The following is a 25279-nucleotide window of genomic DNA, read 5'->3' on the forward strand; positions in this document are numbered from 1 at the left end:
ACTTATAATATTTCCTCTATTGTTTTATTCTCTAATGCAGTTTAATTTCAAATAGTTATTAAATGTCTACTATTACAATTAACTTGAAGTTGAAAGAAATGCTGTACCTAGACTGAAAGGGGGCTTGTATTGGGCACTTTTCTGTCACTGTGGCATAACAGTTGAGAAAAACTGCTAAAAAGAAGAAAGGTTTATTTTGTCTAACAGTTTCAGAGTACCAGTCCATGGTCTGTTGGTTTTGATGGTTTTGGGCCTGTAGTGAGGCACACTATCATGAAAGGAACATGTAGGAAAAAAATGCAGGAGGCAAACAGAATGAGGCATAAGAGCCTTCTTATCTAAATACAAAGAATACCCAGCGACCTAACTTCTTCTCACTAGGTTCACCATTTTCCAAGAGTGGCAAGGGCTATCTGGTGACTAAGCTTTTAACACATAGAATTCTGAAGGTATAGTTGACCCAACTATAACAACACTTCTAAGTTATCAAAAGCATCTGATATACACTTGAAAGAACTCAGTGGGGAAACCCCCACTCAGCTCCCGATTCGGCGTGCACCCAAGAATCACGAATAGAACACAACACCTTGATGTAACAACAAGAGGTTTTTTAATGGCGGAGCTCCGGGTCGAAACGTATCTCACATTAACAGGAGACAGTGGATTCGACCACGAGGCTTGGAAGCTAGGGGTTTTTATAGAAAAGGAGTGGGGCTGGGGAAGGAATTGGCACGGTTTCACATGATTGGTCCATTTAAACATCAGCAGCCTGTAACATTTAACTTAGGTCAGAGGGGTGGGAGCTAGGGAGGCGATGGGCTTGCCCGGGCATGTCCTGGTCTGTTCTGCTGTTTTCTCAGCCCCAGGTTTCAAAGCTCACAAACAACTCTTTGGGCTATTTAACATACATTACATGAATTACAGTTTTATTTCCTTTCACACTCACATCCAGTCTGCTGAGAGCATGCTTCTAAGTCTGCCTGACTATAAGATTCAGCTATGATACACAGAAAGTATAAATTCATGTGCTTCAGTCATGGATAAAGAATCAAAGACAATTAGGTAATAAATATTGCAGGTATAGTAGTTCAGGGAGATATGGTCTCTAAGATTCCCTAGCTTTGCTGAGATTACCAGGAGGGCTTTTAAAAATCAAAAATGCCTTTAACCTCCCAACCCCTTGTGATCACTACAGCTGAGACAGCATTGATTTACTTCTTCAGGTGTGCCTTTGCATTTGGGTTTACTTTAATTTATGTACCTCAGAGACAGAACAAGTTTTCGGGACTACTTTTCTGTTGAGTCCGGCCAGCGGCCCACATGTCTGGGTTCTAGCCTGGGAGGTATCTTGGAATCTGGAAGAAAAGAGGGAACCAGGTGGCGGGAGAAAGAATGGAACCAAGACATCAGTCTGATCAAGGTTCAAATTTACTATTCTGAGACACGGGGTTATGAAGAAGGGGGAGGGGCCCATTCCTGCCAAATCATCCTTGGAGTCCAGTTTCAGGTGACCACGTGTTGGCTCCAGAACAGCTAGGCAGCAGGTAGTAGCAGTGTGAGAGGCAGAACGATAGGGTGGCAGGCTCCACCCCCAATGCTCTCTAGTGCTAACAGTCAAACCTGATCAGCCAGATTTCAGGCTGAGCGGGGGAGGTTACATCTCCTCCCTGTTGTTAATATAAAAAAGAAAGCCTGGACTGAGGCATAAAATTTATTTATGCTCTATGGTTCTGCCTGACTTCTTAGGGCCTAGTGAAGAAACCTGTCTCAGTGAGATTTCCTAACTTTTCTCATGGTAAACCCTTATTTGGATAAGACTGTCCTTTCTGTCCTAGTAAACATCTTGCAGACTAGACCTGAGGTGTTGGCTCCGTCTTTTATAATACTAATTAGTTACTGAATAGGTAACTTCCTTGCTGAATTCCAAGTAGTCAGCTTACACAGTCTTTCTAGGGCGTTGGAACACTGGTGAGGACTAAACTGTATCAGGATACAATTTTAAAAGGCACTATAGTAAGATAACACTAAAGGAGAGTACGTGGATCCTCCTTAACAGCCTTGGGTGACAGGCAGGGAACAGAGAGGAGGCGGTGATGACCGGCTCCTTAGCACAAAGTCATTTGGTTTGTTAGGGTGGAAGGCTGTGAAGGGCTTGCCCTTTTCATGGTATGGTATCCAAACTCTCTCCCCCTTTTGAATTAAACTTAATAAGGCCACACTTGACTGAGGTGATCAAATGATCTTCTCATCCTTGGATGAGTGGGCATTAACCATGGCTGGGGGAGCATTGACCCGATTCCGCCCATGGGTGCTGTCACGACCCACAATCATGGCTCTTGGTATCTTTTGGGGAGGGGAGGCAGAGCCTTAGAAAGATACTTTGGTTGTAACTGGAACTAGATACCAACCTCCATCCAAACCCGGTGTGTCTCTCAGGGAACTCAGAAATGGTCAAGTTGGACCTTCCCCTGCAGTGCTTGGCCTCGAACCCATGCTGTTACCCATATTGTATTCGTATTATCATGAACCAGCATGCACAGTTCTGAGTACTGTGCAGCTCCCAAGGGAGAATTGTCAACCTCAGATTCAGCAAAGCCTTTACAAGAATTATGTCACTTGTAACACCACACTTTGTGGCTCTTAGGCTATATTAGGAGCTGGAGGTCACCCTCCTCCTCCCTAATATTTACACAGCCTGAGGAACCAAGGGGAGCTTGCAATAGCAGCAAGGGTGCAAAACTGGAGACCAGTTAAGAGACTAAGCCCATCTTATCAGAATAAAAACCATATTCTTCTAATATCTGAAATTTCAGCCTTTCTATCCCTAATAGCAAACCTTAATCTCAAATCAGACTGAAAGCCACAATATGTGCTGGAATGCCTTTAGAATGGAAATTAGTAGCTGCCACCTGCACACTCTTGGGAGCAGGGATGCACGCAGGCTGCAATCGGCTGAAGGGTGTTGACTGACCTGCTTGAAAGACAAAATCCAGACAATGAAAAGGTAACAATATAAAGCTTCTTTTGGGAAAGTCCAGGTACTTTATTCAGTTGCAAATTAGCAAGGCTCAAGCTCAGTCTCCGGCCTCCTAGTGGGCCATCGTGCTCTATTTTCTTCTTTGTGAAAAAAACACAGACTGAAACCCTACCCCAGATTAGAACCGGATCTGGACCCTTCCAATCATTAGTTAGTGGGTCCCACCATTATACCCTGGCATAAGAATTAGAAGTAATTGGATGCCAGTGGCGATTCCCTGCAGACTTTAATATCAGTTTGCAAAAAATTTAGAATGAATAAAGCAAAGGCAAGATGTGCCTTTGGTGACTTTGGGGGATATAACTGCCCCTGTTTTGTCTTAAAAGGACAGAGACTCTCTGGAAGTGGGGGCTGTGTTCTAAGTTAACTTTGCTAGGTAATTAAGAATTTTAGATATTTACAATAGGAATCTTTAATATTGGAGTAAATATTAGACCAGTCCAAGATTGAGTTAGAATAACTGGTCACATTGAAGAAAAGAGAAAAATCATTATGACTCTATTAAATGACTAATCTTACTAAGTCACAATATACAGTCTCTGATGTTCTTTTGCCATAAAGTTAAAAGACTTGACACTAGTCCAAACTGGAAAAATGGCAAGCAAGGACGGGTTGAAGACATGTAATTTAGCTTCCTTGAAACTACAGTCAGGGCACTGAGTCAACTCAACTGCCAGCTCGTCACACGAATTAACCATCATGGTTCTGCAGCGTTCTGTGGAGAGAACCTATGTTTTTCCCTTCCCTAATAATAAGGTAGCTGTTTAGGATCAAACCATAAGCCAATAAGTAGATCCTTTTAAGATACTATAAAGCATAATTAAATTCTTTGACATCTAAATTTCAAAATTCTAAAGTAAAAGTATGATTTAAATAGTGTGCACGGGAATGCACTAAATAATATGTGGGGGGATATAATTTCTCCCTTCTTTGTCTTTTAAGAAGTTAAAGTTTTAAAGTTTTAAAATATCTTGTCCTTAGAATTAATAACTTGTTGACAAAACATCTCAAATACTTGACTGTATTCATGTAACAAGGGCAGTGACTAATTGAACTTTCAATTGTTTCTCTTAAGGAGCGGTTGTAATTAGAAAACTTGAAAAGTTAATAATAGTCACATGTGCATAATTCATTTATTTATTAACTAGAAATAAGAGTATTTATTTGCAGCAATTTATTAAGTAAAGGTCCTCAAGAATTAACACTATTATGTGGAAACAAGTAGTAACTGAGGACACTAAGAGGAAAGAATTATACATGCACAATTTTTAAGAATACTAAAATATTATCTTAAACCATGACTGCTTTGAATATACAAAGAATGAGGTTATATATCCAATCTATTTTATATGTACGACCTATAGACTGCCTGAGATATAAATCTAGCATGGCATTGTTTTAAGATGTCCAGGCAATCCAGAACAATTTATTAAATGCCTAAAAACCGCCCTCTTAAAAGGACAGCATTTTTATATGAGTTGTATATGCATAAGCAATTGCAAATTTGAGAATTAATAGCATTTGAGGGACGAACAATCTTAAGCAATTGTGAGCTCTGAGATATAACATTGACAATACACAAATTAAGGTTTGATTGTTCAGCATTTTAAAACACCATCTCCAGCACACAACTAGATTATCTGTGCTGAAACAGGGGAAACTCAAAAGAATAAGCATGTGATCTAATTTACATGTATTTACTTCCCATAGAGGGGTTGTTTTCAAACACAATAATTGGGATGTATGCATGTATGAATTTATAGAAGATACAAAAGCATATATAAAAACAATTTTTAACTTATCTTTTGGGATATTAATTGTCAATCTTTTTAAAATGATGGTATGTAATAGGTCAATTATTAATATTTCATAATAACCAAATTAATTGTTGTATTGAACAAGGAACATACACGTAGGTTTTTAAGACAAAGTTTTTGTTATAGGTTTTCTAAAAATATACGGATATACTTTACAATTCTTTATTAGTACCACAGTGGTTCTAATAGGATGTTGAAACTGTGTTTTGAGGTGAAAACCATCTCGACCTTGGCCGCCTGCCCTTGGCAGCCTGCCATAGGCCTTCCTCTCAGGCAGAAGAGGCTGAAGGCAGCCCAATCTGTTTTAGGCCAGAAAACCTACCCTGAGTCTTAGTGGGAAAAATCTGGCTACCCCAGTCAGGACATATGGAGGCTCATGGGGCAAAGGTGAATGCGGCCCTCTCCTGAGTTCACTATAAAGCCGTCTGCTTTTTGGTGGCCTCTCCAGGAAAACTGTGTGTCTTAAGGCCCCTCCCCACAGCAGCCAGAAGCTAGCTGGCTTCACGTGGGCCAACGATCGGCTGGAAGGATGAGAAAAATGACTTTATAATAATGTTTTTTTCTTGTAAAACAATTATTGTGAGCACGTTTAATAACCAATAACTAAAATAGTCAGCTAAGATTTAATTACCATTGATTATAATTGATAAGAATTAAAAAAGCTTTTCTTTATTTTCTGCAAACTAATGTGTGTTCTTTGCCAGTTAATTTGTGTCTCACTAAATAGCACCTAATAATGGCTAAAGTTTTCTTGTAGTGAGTTTAAGGTGAGGTCTTAGCCAATTAACATCTCCTGGAAGCTTTTAAAAATAAAAATTTGAAGCAAATCAATTTTTCTTTTTTAGATGTTTTGGACCACGATTTTCTAGTATAACTAAAAACCCAAGTATTAAAAGATATTGCCTCTGAACTAAGAGCTCCTTGTGTGAGAGCAAGGATTTAAAGTAAACTTCCCTTGAGAGGCAATAGCTAATAAAATACTTCTACTTAGAAAACAATATACACTGAAAGATTAAAACTCTTGGCTTCTTGTATAGAAGCAGAAATGATAAAAATTTCTCACATAATGTAGATCAATATTTAGCCATACTAGAGGCAAAATATTCCAGTTATTACAAACTCACTAGAAGCAAAACCTTTACAATCATTAAGATGCAAAGGAGAGTGAAAAAAAGAAACAAACTTTCAGATCTATAATAACTATATAAAAGGTAGGCAAGCCAGATTGTAATGCCTTTATAAATTTTACAGTCCGATAGACCCTTCATAAACTATGAATTTGAACTTTATTAAAACAGCATCTGGCTAGATCTGTAAAGGTGTTCTTTTAGCTAAAAGAATATCTCCTGGAGGCAAATCTCCAGAGCTTCTCTTATGCACCATTTGCAAGACAAAGGAAAGTCACACAAATTGAGCAGAAGCTGCTCTGAGCTTAGTTCCTCTTGCCATGAGGACAGATATTAGAATTACTAAGTTTCTTTTGCAACATTAACTTTGGGAAAGTAAAACCCAATTTCAAAACAATTTATCACTTTAGAAATCAACATTAAAACTTTACTAATACATTGCGAAATTTGGCTTTCTATGCCACGTGCTTGAAAAGACTCCTGAGTTGCCAATTTTAAGGCTAACTCTCTGTTACCAATGTAACAATTATTTAATCTTAACCAATAACTTAAGAACTGATTGTGAAAACATGCAGAGCACATTAACAATAAAAAACAAACAAACAAATGAAGTAGTTACATTTAGACCAATCAAAGAATATTAATTTTCTAGCTACAATCATAAAATAAAAAGCACTTTATCATTAGCTAAATGCAATAATCACAAATGCAGAGAATTTTCTTAGGACAAATCATCTATCAGCTTATTCTGCTCCAATATCAGGTTGTAAAGTTAAGGTTGTAGACTCTCGCTCTCTCTCTCTTTTTTTTTTTTCTTTAAAGAACAGTTTCTCTAGCAGGGGCCCTCCTGCCGTGTGCCTATTTCTTGGTTAAAGCGTGTGGCCACTCTCAGCTTTGATGAACCACCAGATAAAGTTTTAGCCATCTTTATTATCCAACATAAAACATAGAACATTCATTCATTCAGACTGGACGTGAACATACATGAATGGAACACGTGAACAGATTGGTGCACCAGACATTAGACAAAAACACAAAGAGGGCAGAGAACTTCTGCTGTAAGGCCCAGAGAGAACAAAGCAGGGCACCCCTGAAATTTCTCTCTGCTTCTGAGACATTTTCCTCCCGCATGATGCAGTTTCTGACTGCGGCCATCCGCACGATTATTAAATCCCTTTTATTAAACCCTTTCTTTTCTCGTGCCTAAAAAAAGCAGCTCCTGGAAGCTGTGACTAACTGCCTGTTATGTTCTTGCTCCTTATAATCTCACTGCTGAACCTAAGTAAATTTAGCATGCAGGTTTAGCGCCATTTCAACTTAGCCCGTACCAACCTTCTCCGGTACGAATTTTCCTTATTTATTTTCTTCTTCCATGGAGCTCCACACCAGCATTGCTTCTTCCAAATGTCCTCTGTCATTTCCCAGCCCCGCAATGGGCGCCAATCTGTTGAGGCCGGCCAGCAGCCCACATGTCTGGGTTCTAGCCTGGGAGGTATCTTGGAATCTGGAAGAAAAGAGGGAACTAGGTGGCATGAGAAAGAATGGAACCAAGACATCAGTCTGATCAAGGTTCAAATTTACTATTCTGAGACATGGGGTTATGAAGAAAGGGTAAGGGCCCATTCCTGCCAAATCATCCTTGGAGTCCAGTTTCAGGTGACCATGTGTTGGCTCCAGAACAGCTAGGCAGCAGGTAGTAGCAGTGTGAGAGGCAGAACTATAGGGTGGCAGGCTCCACCCCTGATGCTCTCTAGTGCTAACAGTCAAACCTGATCAGCCAGATTTCAAGCTGAGGGGGGGAGGTTACACTTTTCTATGCTGTTGGTTATAGAATTCAAGAAAATATCATGAAGAAAATATCATCCAAATTTTACATTAATACATATTAAAAATCTGCCACACTACAAGTATTTCTTAAGGTTATCAAACTGGTTAGATTATTATTTATATTTTATAAATGTAAGCTTTGAAATATAAGAAGCATGCTTAGACTCATAGGACTTGAAATGCATAAAAATACTAAAACTATGTTTGACCCAAGTGTGATAGTACACAACTATAATCTCAGTATTGGGGGATGGAGCCAGGAGAATCAGAAGTGCAAGGATATCCTCAGTTACAGAGAAATTTGAAGCCAGCCTGGGCTACACAAGACTTTTGTCTTAAAAAGAAAAAACATAAACAAACAAGCAAACCAAACCTAGTTTGCTTGAATGTGAAATCTAAACCTTTGCTATTTTGGTGACTCACTTTGGACTTGTCGTATACCTGCAGAGACTATATATTCTCACACAGAGTATCACCTAAAAGGGAAGAAGTGACACTAGAAAACTATGTTGTTGTTTTTTCCATGTAAAAGAGTGAAATGAAGAACAGAAAGGCAAGAGATAAAATCTGGGTGGTGAGGTAGACAACAGGAGCAAGCATACGAGAAGAGAAGGCTGACTCTGGTGAGTGAGGCATTGGAGTCTCAACCTCATTATTACTGAGATAAAGGGATCAAGCAGACCAGGGATGATTTAGAATGGACAGCCTTGTGTACGGAAACCACCTTGGATTGAAGAATCGGTGCTCAAATATTTACCTAGGCTTTGGAGGTTAAACCTTTTTCAATTTTCATTTTGCTAGTTTCTCTTAATGTATTACCCTAAATTATATAGGGCATATTGAGGCCAATGCCATAATTCCCAAAAAGTCCTGAAACTGCTGAACAGTCACTGTGCTAAAACTTTAAGAGTATAGGGTAATCTTTGTTTTTTTCCAGCAAGTGGACTTCCAGAGCTTCTTGACTAGCCAAACAGTGCAAACATTTATCCTCAAATAAAATGCTTCAATAGACATTGCATCTAGAATCTTAATTCAGTAACACAATTTTAGCACTTTTTTGAACAACCAGAGAATATAGTTGGGTGTTGGCCACCTAAAAATAGCTTATCTCTCTTATTACATGAAGGAGTTATACTTATTATCATAGGTCTTCTAAACAGAGCAGCCATTAGAAAATAGAGAGTATGTGAGAATAGAAAGAAGGGAGTCACGAAAACTTTGACTCTTAAAAACATTGGTTGAAGTGAGGTACCTGAGCACAGACCCTGAGACGTAACTGCCACTTAGGTTAGCTTTCTATAGAGCATACATTTTGTCATAGCCACAATCACGAGATGGTGTCAAACACAAAGGAAACTCTATAGAATTATTTTGCATATAATTGAATAAAATACCCATAATAAAATTTCAATGTTTATCAATATATTGTAAAGTTAGGAATTCTTTGTTCTTTCGATTATTGTTTAAACATCAAATGTGCCCAGTGTCTAAAATGTTGCAGAAGTATATTTTGTGCTTATGATACAATGCAAGCAAGATAAATGTTCCCTACAATCAACCCAATAACTACACAAATATGTAAAGGATATGTGTTAAATTATATATATTCAATTATATGATAAATACACCAGTGTGTCTGCTAAGAAGTCCTTAGATTTGAGGAGGAATTTTGTTTTGTTTTGTTTTGTTTTCTGAGACAGGGTTTCTCTGTGCAGGCCTGGCTGTCCTGGAACTCTATAGACCAGGCAAGCCTCGATCGAGGAGGAATTTTTTAATTGAACAAAATTTTATAGACACAAAAAGAAGATAAATAATTAAGAAAGTATATTTAAATTCAAATCTACGTGAATCTATGTGGGGAAGTTCATTTGTAATAGTAGAATTGTAACTTAGCAGAAAAATAAATTCCGGCTTCTTTAGTAAATAATGTAGATGTGAATATCTGTTTACTTTTTATAAAGTACTGGAAAACTATTAATGAAGATACACACACATACATACACTCACTCACACACACACACACACACACACACACACACACACACACTCACACACACATATTCTTTATTTGCTGTGAAGAGGTACCATTACCAAGAAACTCTTATAAAGGAAAATACGCAACTCTGGCTGGTTTACAGTTTCAGAGGTTTAGTCCATTACACTATTGTCATGGTCGGACACATGGCAGCATGCAGGTAGAGACAGTGCTTGAGAAGGACCTGTGAGGAGCCGCCCTCACATTCGCCGTTACAAGATGGCGCCGACATCCTGTGTTCTAAGTAGTAAACAGATAATCTGCGCATGTGCCGGGGTAGTTTTCCACTCCATGTGCTCTGCCTTCCACGTGACGACAACTCGGTCGATGGTCTGCAGCCAATCAGGGAGCGACACGTCCGAGGTGGAGGACAATCCTTCATAAAAGGGACGGGGTTTTGCCATTCGCTCCTCTTCTCCTCTTGCTCCTGAAGAAGTAAGCAATAAAGCTTTTGCCGCAGAAGATTCTGGTTGTCCTGAGCGTGTTCTTGCCGGTGGGGACAAAAGCTCGGGATAGGACCTGAGAGTTTTACATCTGGAAAGCAGTCAGTGGGAAGTGAATAATACACTGGGAATGGCTTGAGCCTCTCATGCCTCACCCCAGTCCCAGGTGACACATGTTTTTTTCTCTAAAAGGCCACACCTATTCCAAGGAAAAACTGAGGACAGAAAGGACCTATACGTCTAAAGCCACAGACAACAGAGAGCAATAGGAAACCGTGAAGAAGAGGGAATCATGCAAATGGGTTCCTGTCTAAGGAACCAAGGGAAGGGTTCTAGTTAATTTTCAAAAGTCTGGAAGGTGAACATGGAAGTCTTTAATGTGAACAGACCATTGGTCCTATAGCTATCAGAAATGATACAGAGGTGTAATTATATGTCTATTCTCTGTATAAAATCTGAAGTATAAATAATTTGCACTTGAAAATTGTATATAAAATATTAGCACATTTAAGATTTGTATATGGAGTAAGACAATTATCTACCTGGATAGATGGGGAAATGTTATTATTTTATCTCAGTATCTGGCAAAGGTTCAGTAGCTCAGCCGAGAAGGACACAATAGAAATAATGATTTGTCAAGACTTTACACCAATTTCTTCACTAAACTGTCAGTTCAGTTGCATAATAGGAATATGCACAAAATATGAGACATTTTATAATGTTAAATATATACAGTTGATAAATGACAGTACGTTAATACTAAATAGACTTGTTATTTGTAAAAATGGAAATAGTTTGATTATTCTAAGGACATTTGCAAGGTTATTATTTTTAAAATGACAATTAAAAATAAATGTATCTATTTTATGCATGTGAACACACTGTCACTCTCTTCAGACATTGGATTCCATTACAGATGATTGTAAGCCACCACATGGTTGCTGGGAATTGAACAGGGAACCTCTGGAAGAGCAGTTAATGCTCTTAACCACTGAGCAATCCAGAAGATGTTTCAACTGGCAATAAGGACACATGCTCCACTATGTTCATAGCAATCTTATTTATAATAGCCAGAAGCTAGAAAGAACCCAGATGTCCCTCAACATAGGAATGGATACAGAAAATGTGGTATTAAAACATTGAGTTTATGAAATTCCTAGGCAAATGGATGGATCTGGAGGGTATCATCCTGAGTGACGTAACCCAATCACAAAAGAACTGACTTGATATGTACTCACTGAGAAGTGGATATTAGCTCAGAAACTTAGACTACCAAGATACAATTTGTAAAACACATGAAACTCAAGAAGAAAGAAGACCAAAGTGTGGACACTTTGCCCCTTCTTATAATTGGGAACAAAACACCCATGGAAGGAGTTACAGAGACAAACTTTGGAGCTGAGATGAAAGAATGGACCATCCAGAGACTGCTGCACCCAGGGATCCATCCCATAATCAACCACAAAATGCAGACACCATCGTATATGCCAGCAAGATTTTGCTGAAAGGACCCTGATATAGCTGTCTCTTGTGAGGTTATGCCAGTGCCTGGCAAATACAGAAGTGGATGCTCACAATCAGCTATTGGATGGAACACAGGACCCCCAATGGAGGACCTAAATAAGTACCCAAGGAGCTAAAGGGGTCTGCAATCCTATAGGTGGAACAACAATATGAACTAACCAGTACCCCCAGACCTCATGTCTCTAGCTGCATATGTAGCAGAAGATGGCCTAGTCAGCTATCATTGGGAAGAGAGGCCCCCTGGTCTTGCAAACTTTATGTGCCCAAGTACAGGAGAGCACCAGGGCCAAGAAGTAGGAGTGGGTGGGTAGGGGAACGGGGGTAGGGAAGGTATGGGGGACTTTTGGGATAGCATTTGAAATGTAAATGAAGAAAATACCTAATAAAAAATTGGAAAAAGAAGAAAATAAATGTATCTTTTTAACGTAATAAGTAAAAACAGCTGGTGTAATTATAATTTAAAACCTCCTTGGATAAGACAGTATTTGTTACCCAGAACCTGAGTATATTCAACCTAGTGTCCCATGGAACTCTATTTATTTACCTAAGTTTCTATAAAGTTATTGTAGAAAGCTATTCTTTTTTTAAATTAGGCTTTACTGTGGATTACAAGGGAGTTCCCACAAATCAATCTCCCATATGGATCTGTCAGGCAGGTTGCTTAATGTCAAGTATCACAAACTCAATAACTGAATCTTTATCCAGCATGGAGATGAAACTGTTTCTCATCTCATATTACCTCAGCAAAAGCAAGTCACAGACCCGTAAAAGCAGATAAATCAGATCAGCTACAGCAAGCCAATGTGTCCGTGTGTGTTTATGTTCACACATAGCTTTATGACGCTGAAATCCAGTCTATGTACTCAGCAAGTTCTTACAAATAGCCTCCAGTAGAAGTTAATGCGCAGTGATATTGCTTTTTCAAATATGTTCTAGTACAATGTTATAGTGTAATGCTTTGGTACAATGTAATATAACAGTATATTTTCAAGTATTTTGTATGTCAAAAAGATTCTTTTAATCACTGAATTATTGAATTGACTAGATAGAAAGAAAAGGTTTTAAGGACTAGTAGAAATATCTAGTCAACTACTGAAAATAATTAAGCTTTAGAACAGTGCTTCTCTGAGGTGCATGAGGATGTCATCATTCTGTCCATCTCTTTTAAGATCATTTAACTTTAATGGATGTTATAAATTTTCCCATGATTAAATTCATATAACCCAATTAAGTGTAAAAGTAAAAGGAATAGAATTTTGTTAGATTTTCATAGCAGGACTTAGAAATATTCTGAGATTGCTATATTTTCTTTAGAGAACTCTCAAATCTGCAGGTAGAATTTATTCTAAAAAAATCGCACTTCTACAGCTAGGTGTGATGATGAGTCCTTGCATTCCTTACACTAGGGAGACTGAAGCAGGGGGCGTGGGGGGGGGAGAGTCTTGAGTTCTAGGCTAACTTTGGTTATTTAGTGAGTTCAAAACCAGTCTTAAATAGTGAAACCTCCTGCCAGAAAAAAGTCGAAGCTTAGAAGAAAACTACAGTCTCAGAGTCAGACTGTAGGAGCTCAGAGTGGACTTCTGAGTGGAAAGCAGACAGTTGAACAATCAAGGTGCACAGGTACTTTGAGGAACCCAGATTTTTGGCTGTCATTGTTTTGTATTTCAGAGAAAGCAGACATCCTTCTGGTGGTCCTAACCTGACCGGATGTTTATTTTCCATAGTAATGCACTTCATTTATTCCTTAGTTTGGGAGTTGAAGCAGCTGATTCCTGTTATTGAGTTAGGGAAGGCTGAAAGAATCTGAGGAGAAGGGCGACCCTGTAGGAGGACCAGCAGTCTCAATTAATCTGGACCCCCAAGATCTCACAAACACTGGACCACCAAACAGACAGCATACAACACCTGATATGAAGCTCCCAACACACATACAGTAGAAGACTGCCGGGTCTGTGTTCATTCAGAGATGATGCACCTAGCCCTTAAGAGACTGGAGGCCCTAGGGAGTTTAGAGGTCAGGTAGGGTTGGGAGTGGGGACATCCACGTGGAGACAGGGGATGGGGAGGACGTATGGGATGTGAAAGAGTTGGAGGATGGATGAGGGGGAGGGGGAATAAAAGATGGAGTGTTAAAAAAATAAATAAAATAAATTTAAAAAAACTAAATGGTTGCTAGGAAAGACTTCGAGGCCTGTGCTTAGGCAACCCTACTAGGACTCTGACTTCATGTATGAAATGACTCAAAACTCTAGCATTTTACCTTGTTCTCATTTTAGGAAGTCTGTGCTACAAATGAGTTTGCATTTTGGAACTCCAGGCTGTGGGACTCCAGGTGCTGGAAGTATAAGCAATTCTGTTTCCCTTTCCTGGCAGTTAATTAGCGACAGACACATTGTACTAAGCATAGTGTGCTTAATTTACAGACACATAAATAACTGACATATTCCTTTGGCATTTCAACATGAGAGAGACAAAACTTTCTCAATGGCTCTTATGGATATCATATCCATTCTGAGAATGAGCTAGTCAGGAACCAAAATGAAATTTAAAAATAAGCAGGGGTGCAGAACAAGATAATTTATATATAACAAGAGCAATGCATCTCCTAAACTAGGGATATTTTATTTGGTTGTGTGTTTTATTTTACTTTTGTTTTAATTTATTGTGTGTGCTAGATGTTTTATTTGATTGTGTGTCTGCTAAATCTCTTTCCATTTGAGTGTGTATAGTGATGAGCAATAGCCCAATGGGAGAAGTCCCACCTCAGAGCTAGCTTGACTGGTCCCTAACAGATACCTGTTACCTTTAACCCCATCACTCTGTTTTCCTTTGTAACAGTTGTATATATTTTAAAAAGGTGTATGTGTGTAGGGGGGAGGGCATTTTGAAAGGCCTAGGGATGCCTATTGTAAAAAGTTGTGTAAAAAGAAGAGAGTGTTCGGCAGCCTCCTCCTCTCGCTAATTGGCACTCTACCAGAGTGACTTTTTTTGTGGAGGGTTGTGTGGGGCACTGTCAACTCAAGACATCATCTAGGTATGTGTAAGTTGTAGGCTCAACTACTTCAGACACTGATTTGGGGTCATGATTAAGGACTCCACATTTTAAATATGATGTAAAATCCAGGAAAAGAAAAGGGAAAGGACTAGGATATAGATAAGAAATATTGAATTATATTCCTCTTTCTCTTGATGTTCTCTGAACCAGGGCATTTGTTCACATTTCTCTTTATTAGCCTTGGGAAACAATGTTTCTGAGATGGATTGTGTCTCAGTACATAATTAATATAGTCCTAACCTAGTTAAAGCATTAAAATCAGGCAATAGCCTGGCAAGCCACACTGAATTATGAATCCCACCAAGGTATATTGTAGCCGGTGGTTCTCCACCATCTCTCTCTTTTTTTAAATTAGGTATTTTCTTCATTTACATTTCCAATGCTATCCCAAAAGTCCCCCATGCCCTCCCCCCTCCACCATCTCTTAATGCATGCTTGTCCTCCACACTGTGCCTCGCTTACACAGCAGAAGAAAGAGTTAAACACCATCTTTTGTTTCTATTTGAAACCTAGAAAGGGTTGCTTTCTGATGGGTTTTCACCACATGACTACAAGCCCATCTGGACTGAAAGATAAAGCTTTCTCTGAATCCCATAAAGGACACGCATGGGTTCCAGCCCAGAAACAGTACTAAAAGGCGTCTAACAATTTGTTGATGCTCAGTGTCATCCAAAGGGTTCAATATCCTCTGCATCCTTAGAGAATTCACTTACAACCTGAGAAGTGCAATAAGCTGGTGTTAAATTAGCACCTCTGTTTGCTTTTTTCTTAGACTTGTCAAAAGAAAGATTAATGAGCAGGTTTTCTGCACTCAACTATAGCTTTTCTTAGAGGAATGTGGTGTCTACATCAAAATCCCATTTAGATGCAGAAAAACTCACTTGCAAGCAAAGATGACCTTTTCAACTTTCTTCTAGTTTCCCATTCTTATTTTTTTCCTAGCAAGCAAACATTTACTCCTATTTAGGTGTCCTTCAGCAACCTTCCCAACCCTCTGATGCCATGTATTATTGTTTGAGTCTCACTAAGTAAGATGGAAAAAAAATGAGAGTTCAGCAAAGGTGGAAACAATGAGAGAAAAACCTGTGGGGTCATTTTACAAATGGAATCGCTAAATAGCAGTGCTTCTTGCTGGGTAATAGCATAGAACCTTTAAATCACAGAGATTAGAGACAGGAGGTCTGGCAGGTCCCCTTGTCTACCTCCTGTAGCAGCTTTGTGCATTTCCCATGAAATGACATGAGTCCTGAGCATTTGCTGTAGCCCTGGGGGGACTTGCTCCTGGGTAATATATATCCCTGTTGAGAAAATTTCCCAGGGAACTGGCAAGCTTGTCTTTTGTTTAATATCACATTGTTCTGCATCTTTTCAGCCTTTGGAAATGCAATCATACTTATTCTGGTTCCTCCGTCCTTAAAACCAACAATCTTGTGACATTGTGGCAATGCTCTTGCCTTCTTGTCTAATAATTTGAGCCTATTGATACCAATTTGTGCCTCATAGTACTGTCCTTACAAATTAGAACCTATTGCTGAACCTAAAGCCAAGAGTTATTCACTCTATTTCCATTCATTCTGAATGGCAGATGTGACCCATTCTTCATTTGTGTGTGTATCCACTTCTATGAAAATGATGGTATTAAAGCCAGTGATTGGACATCATGACTTCAATAAGATGAAGATCATTCTTATTTTGCTAAAGACACAACCCAGGTTCACTATCTCATGGAATTAAATGCTCACTAGCTTGTCTGACTATGTGAGGTAGCACTGACTTTGAGTGTTTCAAAGCTTGTGCAGAGTCTGGCATTGTGGTTGTCCCTTATAAATACATTGTTCTATCTTTAGGTATTTAAAATGCCACACATTACAGTATCTTCAGAATATAAGCCCCATATTTTTAAGTTAAGCACACATTTCCTCTGTATTAGAAATGAATGTGGAATCTCCACTTAGGAGTATTGCTGGGCAAAAGTCAAATGAATATTAAAGACCAGACTTCACTTCAATACGCTCTGACTTGTTCAATGGAAAGACTTTTGCACTCATCACTATCATGTGGCCTCTGGTGATACACTCTTCATCCCTTAACATTTCCACTAAGGATTGGTGTAAGGTTTTACCCATAATACATCAGGGCTAAGTTACAACATTTAGAAAATAGTGTAGGGAAGGCTTTGGGGCAACAAAAAGGCCATGCATACAGAGAGTTTATCATGTAAATTATAGTTTGAATTCTTGGGATTCTAAGTCTCAAATTTTTTTGGTGTGTGTGTGAATGGGTGCCTGTCTGTTTGTCTGTCTGTCTGTCTATGTGCATGGTTTTGTGTGTGCAGTTGCATGACTGTGTGTCAGTGTACATGTTGAGGCCAGAGGAAAACCCTAAGTATTACTCTAAAGTGCTACCTACCACTATTGAGAGTAGATACTGAATCTTCCATTGGTTGGAAACACACAAATTACACTAAACTGACTGACCAGTGAGACCCAGGGATCCACCTGACTCTGTTCCCCAGCTTCAGGATCCCAAAAGCAAACCACCAGAGTAGGCTTCTTATGTTTATGCTGGGTCCTTGCTATGCACACTCCAGTGAAGTTTGCTTGGAGGCCAAGAGGCCTGGGAGCACTCACAAGGCAAAGAGTTTTACGGAAACTTACCTCCTGGAACTTTGGTGTTCTCATAACCCGTATACTCATACCCTATCCCCAAATTAGTCTGGTGTGTGGATCCACGTGCTCTCTTTCAGTATTATTTTATTATAAGTGCCTTTTAAGAGTGAATTCTGACATAGCTAAGCCTTCGCCATTGTTCCAACTTCCCAGAAAATCCTTGAAGTCGACAAACTTGGAACTCAGTAGGAATGCAGTGAGAAGGTTATCTATTCAGTAACATTCAAATTTACTTCTAGTAGAGACAATGAAACTAATTAGGCATTACAAAGAACGGAGCTGGAATAGCTCACGGCTGGTCTGCAGAGTGTTTACTTGGGACAATAGCCAGTCTTACCCAGACAAGGGAATTCACAATGGCTTAGAGAATAGGTGGGTTCACCATGAAAGAGTTAGGGAATCCCCCTGAGACAGGTTTCTTCACTAGGCTCAAAGAAACAGCATAAATCAGGAATTTACTAAGAACCCCTGGTGGTGGGCTTAACAATAGACTAGCATTACACCTGGCACCCTTCTTAGAGGTAAACAGCAGTGCCTGGTCCCCACCTTCTTTTGATGTATACATTCCTTTTGTATTGTGTCACTGTAACTCGGTGTATGTATCTTGCCTCTGTGTGTTGCATCTGTCTGTCCATCTGTCTGTCATTCTCCGACTCCTTGTCCATCTGCAACCAGAGACCTGTCCTAGGCAGACCAAGAGGGTCTGCGGCAGTTCCTCAGGTCCTCAGGCTTGCAAGACTAATCAGTTTATAGCCAAGCTGCCTCTACATGTTCACCCCTATTAAATTGTCTGATCTCTCCACTTAGTGGATTTTTTTTTCTTCACCCAATAGCTCAAAATACAGGCATTATAGTATCCCAGAGTCAAAACTCTTCCAACTCTACAAAGATGCTAAGGGAAATTATTTGTCCTTACTTCTGAAGAGTTTGCTAAAAATGGGAGATACTCATGCTCCTGGGAAACAACTAAACAATGAGAAAAGTTTTCATGATATTTTTTCAAGAAAGTCAGAATACTTTGGGGTACAACAAAATATCCCCTTATCCAACCAAAATGATCTTGTCTCAAGCTTTTCTACTATAGAAAGAAGACTGGGGGAGGGGCAGTAAAAGGAGTGGGAGCCTGAGACAGAAACTCGGAGTAGGTAGAAGGCAGTGAACAGAGGGCACTCACCAGGTTTCACACACATTATCTTGTCTACTTAGCACCTAAATGATTTTCAGGTCTGTGTGCCTCCCCCAGCTCATAAGCTTCCATCTACATGCACTGCTCTTATTTTTCAAAGACATGTGGTATTAATGAGACAATAATGTTGGTAAAGTGTTCTAATTTCTGTTGGGAGCTATTAAGGCAACTCTTGATCTCTGAATTGGGCCTCTCCCCCTGAGAAGAAAAGGGGGTCAAAAGCGGGCCACCAACACATGGATTCCGAGAACCACGGGATGTTCTAGCCCTAGGTCATCACCGATGTCCTGACCACACCCTGATACCACCAAGTTCCTGCTTCCCCGTGTAGCTGCCAAAAGAAAGAATTTCTATTGCCCCCCCCTCCCATAAGTACTTCTCCTTTTGCTTGTATTGCCCTACCCCTCCCACTGATAAGTATCTGTACTTCCCCTTTTGCTTGTGCATTTAAACCTTGGACCTTTCTCAATACATTGGGGTCTTGATACAACTTCAGAACGGTTTCCCTGTCGTTACTCGTACAAGACCCTTGTCTCTCTCTACCCCCCATTTGGTTATTAGGAGGAGGTCCCCTCGAGATCCTCGAATAACTGGACCTGCTGGACGGGTCAAATTTCCTTTGAGAAAAAAAGCTATACAACTTTATTGTTCTTGTTGGTCCTATGTAACTAATATTACTCACATTTATTTCATTTAGGGAAATAAAGTCTAAAAATCAAATGAGTGGATTTATTGCATTTTGGATTCAGCATCTTTGCACATGTGGATACTGACATAAAAAAGTTGCAACTAAGATCTTGAGGCCAATAGTACAAACCTTAACCCAGTATGTGCGGTTTCTAATGCTTGATGACCTGAGGGGTGAGAAGTGAGAAGAGACTTGATACCCTAGTCTTCTCCATTAACTCATTGTCAAGCATAGAATGTAGCAACAATTCCCTCATTTCTTGTGGAAATAATAGTAGATAAAATACAAAGTATTTATTTTTCTGAGAGAACAGGGTTTCCTCTCCTTCATGTGTAAAGGGCAGGAAAACTACAAAAAGAACATAGAGTCGTGAATAAAGCCATACACAAACAAGAATGCTGGGACTACAGGTTCCAGTACTATCTTTGTGGAGCACTATATTTATGCTCATCTAGTCACTTAGAACAAGGAAAGAGTAGAAGAATAAGAACTTAGAATTTTATGTGGCAATTACATTCTTAGTTATCATTTGACTGAGTTTGGGTTTTGTTGTGTGTGTGTGTGTTTCAATATGTTCTAACTTGTTTGCAATTGGGATAGTTGTGCACTTTGTTAAGTCAGGACCTATGTTTGAAGTAGAAAGGACCATCTATGTGACACTGTTAGTAACACCTTTACTGCCTAGGAAAATGCACATCTTATGCCGTGCCAATAGTTTCTTGCACTTGGAGCTTGGTCTAAGGCAAAGTATACTAAAACATTATTCTATGCCATTTACTACAAATTTCCATAGGTAAATCTTTCTAATAATTAAATTTTACCTTGTATTTCTCTACCTTTGGTTGGAAAAAAAGAGTAACAAATAATTCTTCCAGGATGGGGGAAGTAAAAACATTGTAAGTCTTTGGGGAGTTTCTTAAAACAATTATCCTAATGAATGCGCTGCTAGTATGTAATTAATCAAAACTTAGTTGATGTTTTGCACTAAGGGGCATATATGTCTGGGACAAAATTTTGATTGACTGATGTAAAATAGACCAGAACAAATTATTCCTTCACCAGAGTAAGGGACGAACAACCCCAACCCAAAATAAAAAGCAGTTTTTCCCCTCCCCAGCCCTGCTTTCCTGCTGCCTGCCCATTATACAGAGATGACTAGAAATCAGAGGCAAACACAGGAAGTGACTAGAAAGCAGGGCATGTAGACAAGTACTTATGGAAACTGAATATTTGAACTTAGAAATAGCTTTTCAGCCTCATATCTCCTGCTTTTAACTCTTTTCTACATTTTCAATTGAAAAGCTTCATTATTACCTCTTGTGCATATTCTGAGCCAACTCTCTTGGTATCTTGTTCACTTTAACCAAACTATTTTCATAATTAAAATAAGAGAAAAATATACCTTTGTAATGCAGCATCTTATATTTAATTTAAACAGGGGAATGCTTATTTCTGTGAAAGTCTAGTACAATACAGATAGTAAGTGTTGAGTGTATTGCTTAAGTGGATTCATTGAATTAAACATAGGCTTAACTACCTTTCCTGGAACAGACCTTGTAACACAATAATTCACAGTAGTGTAGTGGAAGGGACCATAGGTTAGTGCCATAGCAGTGCATGCGAACAATGTCATTTAGAGGCAGAATAGAGAGCTGTGGAGTCATTGATTGGGAAGGAGCAATTCACCAGGAAAGGCATGAGGAAAGCTCACAGCACTGTTGTGACAGTTTGCTCTTAAAGGATAAGTGAAACCATCCCACATTCGTCAAAGACAGTTTTCATGTTCACTTGAAGATAATGGTTAGGAGAACTCAGCAAATAGCCTGGACATTTCGAGTCTAGTTTGTCAAAACTGAAGAGAAATGGCGTAAGCTGAATCTTGAATCTGGAAACTCTATCTAGTATATAATCTTAGGAGAGTGCATAAGGTGCTGTTCTCTGGGTATCAGGAAACCAATGGGTTTTGACCTCAAAACAACATTTTTTTTGTTTGCTTTTCTTTTAAAGGAAAAAAAAATCCCTATATTCTTGTCACAAAAAAACCCTAATGTCTATTATCCCAAAGTATGTATCATGTTTGGGGCTGCTAACTGGAGAACCATAGACTCAATGGCTTATGAGGAACAGAAAACTGTTTTTACATATCTGCAGATTGAAAACCTGGCACTGGGTCTCATGGAGCCCTCTGCCCCCATGTTACACTCCTTCTGCTCATGGGATAGGCAAAAGAAAGGTGACTCTCTGACCTGAACTCATAGGAAACCTAAACCATTTGTCCATGACAGCCTCCCTCTCATCACAAACTCTTACTCAGCGTCCACACCTTTACCTTGAGTGTATGATTTCAGAAGGACTGTACTTTCTACACCACTACAGACATAAGGAGGTTTCTCAGTGGCAGTGAGGACAACTAGCAGAGATTCTTAAAATATACTCAAATGTAATTAATGTTGGGGTGGAGGGGGTTGGCATAGAATTGGGGTTCTTATATTATATCATTAAGATGAAAGCACAGGAGTCAGGTGAGAATTTGAGTTGTCTAGAACACCTTTTCTTTCTTTTTTCCTTTCTTTCTTTCTTTCTTTCTTTCTTTCTTTCTTTCTTTTTGTTATTTGTTTGTTGTTGTTGTTTTCTTTTCTTTTCTTTTTTTGAGACAGGATTTCTCTGTGTAGCCCTGGCTGTCCTGATTCTCACTCTGTAGGCCAGGCTGGCCTTGAACTCAAAGATCCCCCTGCCTCTGCCTCCCAAGTGCTGGGATTAAAGGCGTGTGCCACCACACCCGGTGTAGAACACCTTTTCTTAAGTGTCAAGAATTTACTTAATATATCAAGAATCATGGGGGTATATGAAGGAGGAGAGAGCTTTACCGTGTGTCCGTACAGATGACTGGAATTGGTTTCCCAACACCCCATGATGGCACTGCAACTCCAGTTACAGAGTATCCAATACTTCCTTCTGGCTTTGGGGTCACCAAGCACACAGGTGGTACATGTATGTATCTGAAAAAATGCATACATACATATAAAATGTAAACAAGTAAATCCTAAAAGCACTATGTAGCTCTGCAGGCTATAACAATTGATAAATATATCTATATTTATATTGGAGCTATGTGGTGGCAAAGTATATTGTCCTGATGGAAATAAAATCTTTTTTTGACTTAGTAGCTGAGAAATAAAGGATAGACACAAATATGGATGAAATCAGCATGTAATTAAAGCAGTAGATATACATATTAGAACAAGAATGTTTGATCCAAAACAATTAGACAGTTCTAACTCAACACCCTGCCATATACAGAATGTGCAAAGAAAAGAGTGGTATAGCCATGAGGTATCCAGACAATAGAGCATGGATTGCAGATAATGAAGTGAAAGCAGGTGTTGGGAAAGAGGGCAACATGATGTAGCATAGTATGTACTCTATAGGATTCAGATAAGACTGGAATAAATGATTATATATAGCATTAGAATGCTACTGCTGGGTTTGATGAGAAAAAACATTTATTGATGGTGTTGAGGCTAGTCCCTTCATATCCAATCTCAGCCTCTGCAACCTTCCCACCAAAGAAAACCAAAAATAAACAGTAGCCAAAGAAAACAACCAACCAACCAACCAAAAACTAACCTCCCACCAAAAAAATTCCTGCCATGGAAATTGTAGTGTGTTGCACAGTATACCCTTTGCCCAAAACAGCTTTATTGCAAATGTTCATTGCTATGATATTTGCCTGGTTCAAGGCCTGTGGCTTCCACTGCAGTATCTGACTGAGTGTTGCTTCATGTTCCATATTGTTAATCTAGATAGTTTAACAAGTAGCAATTTATTCATGGACTCTTTGTTTGGCTCATGTGATCTAACAACATTTGGAAGAAATTTACTGAAACAAATGGCATAGGCTGTAATGAAACAGCTCTATATACATTTCACAGTAATATATTTTTGGGGGGGTAGTGAATTGATAAAAAACCTGGGAGGAGGCTGGGGCACAAGAGAGAGAAAGGGGAGAGCAGGAAACAGTGGGGGGAGCATGGAGGAAGACTCCTTTGTTACAGCTGGCCACAGGCTGCATTATTGCATAAACACTATGTAATTTGACTTTCCTATTGTGACTTATAGCATATGAAATGTTAGTCAGCTACTGAGTAAAACTCAAGACACAAATTGTGATGGGCTTTTCTTTCCCAGTAATTTCTTTTGTTTCTTACAGAGTACATAGCTCATTGATTGCTTTAGGACAATCAAAACAAACCTCAGAAAATTCTATGGAAGGAGATACAAAGACAAAATTCGGAGCAGAGACTGAAGGAATGACCATCCAGAGGCTGCCCCACCTGGCGATCCATCCCATAAACAGCCACCAAACCCAGACACGATTGCAGATGCCAACAAGATTTTGTTGACAGGAGCCTGATATAGCTGTCTCCTGAGAGGCTCTCCAAGTGCCTGGCAAATACAGAACTGGATGCTCACAGTCATCCATTGGATGGAACACAGGGTCCTCAATGAAGGAGCTAAAGAAAGGACCCAAGGAGCTGAAGGGGTTTGTAGCCCTACAGGAAGACCAACCATATGAACTAACCAGTACCCCCAGAGCTCCCTGGGACTAAATCACCAATCAAAGAAAACACATGGTGGCACTCGTGTCTCTAGTTGCATACGTAGCAGAGGATGGCCTAGTAGGTCATCAATGGGAGGAGAGGTCCTTGGTCCTGTGAAGGCTCTATGGCCCAGTATAGGGGAATGCCAGGGCCAGGAAGCAGTAGTGTGTGGTTTGGGGAGCAGGGGCAGGGGGAAGCAGATAGGGGATTTTTGGAGGGGAAACTAGGAAAGGGAATAACATTTGAAATGTAAATAAAGAAAATATCTAATTAAATAAAAGGGGGAGGGAAGAAAATTCTTACCAATCTGTGGTTGTACACTAAGAGGTTTCATTGAGAAACATGGCAAAGAAGGAAAAATATCTTGTTTTATTTTTTTAACAGTCATCAACTTGGACCTTGTCAAGCACATTCCAGAGTTGCATTTGCAGACAGGGAGGATGATGTATATGGAGGATGATATAGATGCAGATCTCCTGAGAACTTGTGGAGTCTGACATGTATCCCACATGACCTGGAGCAGGCAGGAATAATCCTAACTTTAACCGACCTGCTAACCTTGCTAGTTTATTGGTGACTAAGGTGGGCTTTGTGATAGCCATTTTATACTCAGAGATGATGTGAAGGAGATCAAAGGTGCTTTAAAGAGGGCTTTCTGTCAGGAGCAGGAGAAAGACCTTTCATGAACCTAGAAACAATTTTCTTGATGTAGAGGACTGAAGTCCGCAGAGCTGTTGCAAGTCCGCAGGCAGCCAGCACTCCAAGCTCTGGAAAGGTATAGTCTTCAGAGCTCTCAACTAAAACAGTTATAGCCGAGAAATCCGTGAGAGAGAGCTAGAGGGCAAATTAAAAGCCTGATGGCTCTTAGAACATTTTCTGCCCACAATCACTCTGTGCCACTTTAATTTTTTCATTCTGACAGGGTCAGAAAGGAGGGCAAGTAGAAGAAAAAAAAAAAAAAAAAACAAAAAAAACAACAACACCATCTACCTAACTGAGGAGGAAAAAAAATGATTTCAATTCTCAGAAAATTGTTTTACTGCTGGACTTTGCTGGATGTCTTATTCCACAGCCAGTGTTAACAAGAAAGAAATTTAATCAATATTATAAGATGTTGTCTTAATCAGGGTTTTTATTCCTGCACAAATATCATGACCAAGAAGCAGTTGGGGAGGAAAGGGTTTATTCAGCTTACACTTCCATACTGCTGTTCATCACCAAGGAAGTCAGGACTGGAACTCAAGCAGGTCAGGAAGCAGGAGCTGATGCA

General features: G+C 39.4%; 1 long non-coding RNA gene across 1 annotated transcript in view; it reads left to right on the forward strand.

The window, feature by feature from the left end:
• Positions 1-24953, forward strand: part of Gm16685 (predicted gene, 16685) — a 77297-nt gene extending 52344 nt beyond the window's left edge. The window contains exon 3 of the long non-coding RNA NR_168341.1: positions 23619-24953. This is a non-coding gene — a long non-coding RNA (predicted gene, 16685). The remainder of the gene's footprint in view (positions 1-23618) is intronic.
• The last annotated feature ends 326 nt before the right edge of the window (positions 24954-25279 follow it).

This window comes from Mus musculus, chromosome 3 (assembly GCF_000001635.26).
Source record: "Mus musculus strain C57BL/6J chromosome 3, GRCm38.p6 C57BL/6J".
Lineage (NCBI taxonomy): Eukaryota > Metazoa > Chordata > Mammalia > Rodentia > Muridae > Mus > Mus musculus.